The sequence below is a fragment of the Schistocerca americana genome, chromosome 7, assembly GCF_021461395.2.
Source record: "Schistocerca americana isolate TAMUIC-IGC-003095 chromosome 7, iqSchAmer2.1, whole genome shotgun sequence".
In the NCBI taxonomy this organism is placed as follows: domain Eukaryota; kingdom Metazoa; phylum Arthropoda; class Insecta; order Orthoptera; family Acrididae; genus Schistocerca; species Schistocerca americana.
Genome location: NC_060125.1, coordinates 460,705,862 through 460,713,812, shown reverse-complemented (window position 1 = coordinate 460,713,812; position 7,951 = coordinate 460,705,862). Strand labels below are relative to the sequence as shown.

The 7,951-nt window shown below is 42.4% G+C and overlaps 1 pseudogene; it reads right to left on the bottom strand.

Moving 5' to 3' along the window:
* Positions 1–7,416: 7,416 nt before the first annotated feature.
* Positions 7,417–7,534, bottom strand: LOC124623512 (annotated as a pseudogene).
* Positions 7,535–7,951: the final 417 nt, after the last annotated feature.

Below are 7,951 nucleotides of genomic sequence, written 5' to 3'. Positions count from 1 at the left end.
CATCTTCTACGAGTATTATCCGCATTAAGGTTTTTCAAAGTAACCCTAGAACGCTTTATCAAATTCCGGGATCGTTTTCTTAGTACAGACACGGCCGATTCCCTTTTCCATCTTTCTTCAAATCGTATTTTCCCATCGGCTCAAATTACGTAGCCGTCGATGGAACATTAAAACCTAATCTTCCTTTCTCGGTTTAGAAGACTGATTAATTTTAATTGAATCTACCTATCCCTAGGAGAACAAAATGATTTTACGAGTAGCAGTTCATAGTTGATATCGACCTCACATGAACACTGATTTTCGGGGTCTATTCCACAGAGAATCGTATTCATTTCACATACTCACTTTGCTCCAAACCGTCGTACGACAAAACTCAAAATATACGATGATTGTACAAATGTTTTTGTTTTGCAAAGCCGGAAAAAAATGCGATATTCTCAAGGAACGTATTTAGTTTCGCCAGCGTATGATATGTGCACTGGAGACAAGGGCGCATATCTCCAGGAGCAAGGGGGGAGCGGGGCACGACCCTGCCTCCCTAGCGTCCAGAGAAAGGAAAAGTTTACAGTGTATTCTGGTTTTACTTTCAAGAAAATGATTAAAAATTCGGTATTACGCAAGTTTTTAAAAGGGGAAAAACTTTGGAAAGTAAGAGCAAACGGCTGTAATGAAAGGGAAATTACTGGCTGGAAACTGTTATAGTATATATACATATATATTACTCATGTAGTTTTACTGCGTAATCATTTCGTCGTTAGAGATTCTAGACGTTCAATATAAGTTTCCCCAAAATTGCATTTAAAAGTCCTATTCCAGGAGATATCACAATATTTACGTGAAGCTTTCAGGTTATCTGCTCCTCGAATCGTTGAGCCGCTGGGCAGTCTTTAAGGAGCGGGATGAGATTTCCACGTACTACGTGGTCGTGCGTCTAGTGAAAAATAGTACAGGCGCCTTAGACGTGATACAGTGAAAGAGTACAATGTATGAGTTGGATATCCAACTGTTGGTGTTGAAAGGACTGTTTTTATCAGAAAACACCAATTTCCAATAATGGGGAGGAAATACTTCTTGATAGCAATCAGGAAAGGACTTATGGAAATCCAAATTTTGGCTTCGAGTTTGTGTATCAGTTTTATTCTTACTCACCGTGCTAACGCAACGTTGAGGAACACCTAGCCTGTAGACAACACTTCTTAGATCTATAAATTCTGGAACTTGTATGCATTGCTAGTAACTATTTGTTAACATGAAATAAACTTACTCTTTATGATTGCTCTCCTCATCGGAAGTAAGTTATGCGCAATATGTAAAACCATACGTTTTTTTATCCAACAGACTGCAAAAACTAGAAATATTTTGACCACTGCTGTTAAATTTAAATAATAACCAGATTTAAAAGATGGTGGTACTGTGTTTTTCATGATTCAATACTGGCATTCTAGATGTAGATGTAGGTGCAGTGAGTTGGAAATCATTACACAGTTGGCTACGTTTGACAATCTCGCAGGACATTTTTAACTTAAACAACGGTATAACGTATGAAAATATCACAAAGTATCCAGAAGGAGATTTTTACTCTGCAGCGGAGTGTGCGCTGATATGAAACTTCCTGGCAGATTAAAACTGTGTGCCCGACCGAGACTCGAACTCGGGACCTTTGCCTTTCGCGGGCAAGTGATCTACCATTTGAGCTACCGAAGCACGACTCACGCCCGGTCTCACAGCTTTACTTCTGCCAGTATCTCGTCTCCTATCTTCCAAACTTTACAGAAGCTCTCCTGCGAACCTTGCAGAACTAGCACTCCTGAAAGAAGGGATATTGCGGAGACATGGCTTAGCCAAAGCCTGGGGGATGTTTCCAGAATGAGATTTTCACTCTACAGCGGAGCGTGCACTGATATGAAACTTCCTGGCAGATTAAAACTGTGTGCCCGACCGAGACTCGAACTCGGGACCTTTGCTTTTCGCGGGCAAGTGCTCTATCTTTCTTTCAGTAGTGCTAGTTCTGCAAGGTTCGCAGGAGAGCTTCTGTAAAGTTTGGCAGGTAGGAGACGAGATACTGGCAGAAGTAAAGCTGTGAGATCGGGCGTGAGTCGTGCTTCGGTAGCTCAGATGGTAGAGCACTTGCCCGCGAAAGGCAAAGGTCCCGAGTTCGAGTCTCGGTCGGGCACACAGTTTTAATCTGCCAGGAAGTTTCAAATCACAATGTAGCTCAGATTTATTCTAAAGCCGATGAATAGATACAGTGGAAATCGGTAGTGTCACAGTGAGTTTTTCAACACGCTCTTATTGATCGTCTCACATCTTTTTATTGCCATATGGGTCACTATTCTCCATAATACATCTTTCTTTCTAATATATAATTGCAAGAGGATATAAATTATCTATTAAATTAAAAGACAAGTAATTTAACGTTTAGAATGCTACGTGTGATGATGAACGTGACTAGAATCGATAGTACTAACTTTGCAGTGACGCAAAGCAAGTACCTCGTAACAAAAAGTCATACTGACGCAACTACTAGTTTTAATATTCCCTTGAAATAAACAAACCATATTCTACTGTATCCTGCTCATTTATTTTGTATATGATGTTCTGGATTCTATTGACTAAACTTAATATGCCACAATGATAAAGGTTTTCCCATAACACCAGTTACTAGCAGTTTAATGTGCTATTTTCATAGACAAGAGTAGTCGTGATTGGCTTGTGACACAACATTACAACTCAAGGTACTGATAAAAGAGTTATACACAAAGAACGCTAGTGAATGCTACACTATGTGATCAAAAGTATCCGGACACCTGGCTGAAAATGACTTACAAGTTCCTGGCGCTCTCCATCGGTCATGCTGGAATTAAGAATTGTGTTGGCCCACCATTAGCTTTGATGACAGCTTCCACTCTTACAACCATACGTTCAATCAGTTGCTGGAAGGTTTCTTGGAGAATGGCAGCCCATTCTTCACGGAATGCTGCACTGAGGAGAGGTATTTATGTCGTCGGTGAAGCCTGGCACAAAGTTGGCGTTCCAAAACATCGCAAAGCAGTTCTGTAGATTCAGGTCACGACTCTGAGCTTGCCAGTCCATTACAGAGATGTTATTGTCGTGTAACCACTCCGCCACAGGCCGTGCATTATTAATAGGTTCTCGATCGTGTTGAAAGATGCAGATGCCATCCCCGAAATGCTCTTCAACAGTGGGAAGCAAGACAGAGCTTAAAACATCAATGTAGGCCTGTGCTGTGATAGTGCCACACAAAACAAAAAGGGGTGCAAGCCCCTTCCATGAAAAGCACTACCACACCATAACACCACCGCCTCCGAATTTTACTCTTGGCACTACATACGATGGCAGATAACGTTCACCGGGAATTTGCCACACCCACACACTGCCATCGGATCGCCACATAGTGTAGCGTGATTCGTCTCTCCACACAACGTTTTTCCACTGTTTAATCATCCAATGTTTCAGCTCCTTACACCAACGGAGGTGTCTTTTGGCACTTACCAGCGTGATGTGTGGCTTATGAGCAGCCGATCGACCATGAAATCCAAGTTTTCTCACCTCGTGCCTAACTGTCATAGGACTTGCAGTGGATCCTGATGTAGTCAGGAATTCCTATGTGATGGTATGGATTGATGTCTGCCTATTACGATCCTCTTCAACTGTCGGTGATCTCTGTCAGTCAACAGTCGAGGTCGGCCTGAACGCTTTTGTGCTATGCGTGTCCTTTCAAGTTTCCACTTCACTATCACATCGGATACAGTGGACCTAGGGATGTTTAGGAGTGTGAGAATCTCGTGGACACACGTATGACACGAGTGACGTGCGATCACCTGACCACGTTCGCAGTCCGTGAGGTCCGAGGACCGTCCATTCTGCTCTCACACGATGTCCAATGACTAGTGAGGTCGCTGATATGGAGTACCTGGCAGTAAGTGGCGGTACAATGAACCTAATATGAAAAACGTATGTTTTCGTAGGTATCCGGATACTTTCGATCTCATACTGTATGTGTCAGTTAAGTGAAATGAAAATGCTGTTGTTAAACTGAAATTAATAAGGAGATGCAGTAATTAAGTCTTTCATTGTTTTCCCTTTTGCTAAATAATTTGTTATTCTGTGTGAACTAAACTATCGATTTCACGTATTATAATAGCATTTGCAATATAAATGGAACTGGCTTGCAACGTCATACAGTGGTAAGTATTCCCTGCAGTGTACTTAATAGTGGTCTGCAATGTATGTATGGAAATAGAGATGTAAGTAGAACGTAGTGTTCAGTTTGTACTAGATTAAGTTGATCAGCATTGACAATCACTACGTAACTATATTCGTTATTTTCCAGTCGTTCTTCTAGCCCATATTAACAAAAAGAGTTATTTTATGAAATAACTTCTTCTGAACGCTTAGCTTATTTCTCAAGAAACCAGAATAAATTCCTATAATATGAGTCTCAAAATTCGTGCTGAAACAGTTTAAATAGTTCCTTGTCAGGACAGATTCTATGGAGACATAACAATGAATTAAAACTGGGGTAGTTCTTTACGGTGATTAACGAAATTACAGTCTTCTAGTCTGTATGTTATGTTACTATGATAGTTTCTGTCAGCCCCCGGTAGCTGAGTAGCGCCGGCACGGTAGCTCAGCGTGTTTGGTCAGATAGCTGGTTGGCCTCTGTAATAAAAAACTGAGTGGAAGGATCAACAAACGAACTTTAACGGATGTCATGTGATGGCCGCAGCGACCCAATACAACGATCAACAACGAACAAAATGAAAAAAAAAGTGGTGAGTGCGGCAGACTGTCAATCCTAAGGGCCTGGGTTCGATTCCCGGCTGGGTCGCAGATTCTTCTCCGCTCAGGGACTGGGTGTTGTGTTGTCCTAACCATCATCATTGCATCCCCATAGACGCGCAAATCGCCGAAGTGGCGTCAAATCGAAAGACTTGCGCCAGGCGAGCAGTCTACCCGCCGGGAGGCACTCGTCACACGACATTATTATTATTATGGTATTGTCTTCTTACAGGGATTTATTACACAATGTTATTCCACCTTACTGTAACGTTATTGCTATTTGTATAGATTGTCACAGTGTTCAACATACCGCAAAGGTCACTACAAAATTCAGTTGGTTCCAACGTTAAGTTCCAAAATAGTTCAAATGGCTCTGAGCACTATGGGACTTAACTTCTGAGGTCATCAGTCTCCTAGAACTTAGAACTACTTAAACCTAACTAACCTAAGGACATCACACACATCCATGCCCGAGGCAGGATTCGAACCTGCGACCGTAGCAGCAGCGCGCTTCCGGACTGAAGCGCCTAGAACCGCTCGGCCACTCCGGCCGGCCAACGTTAAGTGTTGTAGGATATTCATACACATACTTATTATTATTTATTCAAGTTTAAGGATAAAATAAAAAAGCGGCACTGTTAATTCTACTATATCACTTTAAAAATTATTTTCGTTGTGACCAACATGAACATCAGAGTCCGAGTTACAGTTTTAGCTCATCACAAAATGTTCATTCTGGCGTAAATTTAATGAAGGGTAAAATATATTGTTTCAGTAACATCACTGTTAAAAATCTCAGTATCAAGAGCGAGCCACATCACAAAATAAATGTACCCATAGAATAGTTGTCAACACTAATCAGAACTTTCAAGTCCAGTACTTTCTTAATCTGCATCTACAGACACACTCAGCAAAACCACTACTAGCAGCTACTACTTAATTATAAATGTTGAAACAGCAAATATGGTTTCTGAAGAAGAAAGAAAATAGTTAAGAAAAAATTGGAGAAAATAAAAATAAGGAAGTCAGACTTGTGCATTGCGTATTGAACCAGGGAACTAGAAACGACGGAGGGGCTTCCTCCCCACCGTAGCCCTCGGTCACAACCCCTCGCCTCAGTGCCATCACGTCCCCCCCCCCCCCTGACCCCCCGAGAACGTCTCATACCAGACGAGTGTAACCCCAGATACGAGTGTACCCGCAGAGGTTTGGGTGGTAGAGTAATTATGGCGTACACGGACGTGGAGACAGTGCTTGCGCAGCAATCGCCGACATAGTGTAACTGAGGCTGAACAAGGGGAACCAGCCCGCATTCACCGAGGCAGATGGGAAACCGCCTAAAAACCATCCACAATCTGGCCGGCACACCGGAGCTCGAAACGCATCCGCCGGGCGTATTCGTTTTGAGGACCGGCACGCCTTCCTGCTCGGGAAGCAGCGCGATAGACCGCGCGGCTGGCTGGGCGGGCTAAGACATACTTAGTGCATCTACTTATTTATTTTTCTTAATTTTTTGCGTACTACCACTTATCAAAACGATTTTCATAGCAAATCAGACTAAGAACAGCCGACCAGTTGCAAAGGATAAAGTAAGATTACTTTATCCTTTGCAACTGGTCGGCTGTTCTTAGTCTGATTTACGTGGAACCATTGCTGTAGCGCAGCTATGTTTAAAGTACTGATTTTCATAGCACTTAACTTTATTTATGTTGAAAAATTGTAGGTACTAGTACCACAGCAGAACGAGTTATGTCTATGGACATGGAAAGCATGGAAGGAAACAGGAAACCAGCGACAATTCAGAATTAAGAAGCACGTATTGACAGTGCAGGTTCACAAGGAATAAATGAATTTCCCATAGTCAAACCAGAACTTAATTCGTGCCACCGGAAGTGCGAACACTGGTAGCCTTCATATACACTTCTTCTGTCTCGTGTCTGATGTGGTATATATCATCCGTATGAGATGAGTTATATCTATATGCATTACTGGCATTCATCATGTTTTTCCTCTTGCCCTGTCGTGTTGTGTCCGAAAGTATTGTCACAAATTGTTCACTTGTTTTAAATGTAAATTTAAGTAATTGTACAAAAGAATTTTTAAATTGCATTATCGGTTTTATATCTGATTGTTGCACTCTATCGGGCAAGAATTACAATAAATAAAAGGTGAAAAATGGCACCGCACTGAACGCAAGAGGTACAGTTCCGGGTTTGGGTTCATGGCGGTATTTAATATGCTCTTGCCAGAAATGTTACATCAGCTGTCTTGTATGAAAAAAAATAGTATTAATCTAGCTATCCACAGGTAGCGCTAAGCATGTAAGAACCGGGAGACTTGTCTGCCGTCTTCGTGAATCAGTCGCTTATCGACAACTACATAAAAATCCCTACAGTTGTTCCTGACATTAAATCACTCGTCTGCGGGACACAAGTGACCCATCAGGACCATCCGACCGCCGCGTCATCCTCAGATGAGGATGCGGAAAGGAGGGTCGTGTGGTCAGCACACCGCTGTCTCGGTCTTTGTGATGGTTTTCTTTGACCGGAGCTGCTGCTATTCGGTCGAGTAACTCCTCAATTTCCATCACGAGGCTGACTGCACCCCGAAAAATGGCAACAGCGCATGGTGGCCCGGATGGTCACCCACCCAAGTGCGGACCACGCCCGGCAGCGCTTAACTTCGGTGATCTAACGAGAACCGGTGTATCCACTGCGGCAAGGCCGTTGCCGTTCCTGAGACTAACCAATACTTTTTTTTGAGTCATTAGTGTTCTGACTGGTTTGATGCGGTCCGCCACGAATTTAGGTCCGATGCGAATGTCTTCAACTCGGAGTAGCACTTGCAACATACGTCCTAAAATATCTGCTGGATGTATTCCAATCTCTGTCTTCCTCTACAAATTTTTGCCCCTACAGCTCCCTTTAGTACCATGGAAGTAAGTCCCCGGTGTTTAACAGAACTCCTATCATTCTGTCCCTTCTCCTTGTCAGACAGAAAAACCGCAGCAGGGAACTTTAATTCATAATACATATAGAAGATAAAAATTACGACAAACATTTATTAATTTTCTTACAAAAACGAATCTTTATTTACACAAAACAACTCCTTAGTAGATGAATGGATCTTAGATAGAGTATATGCACTA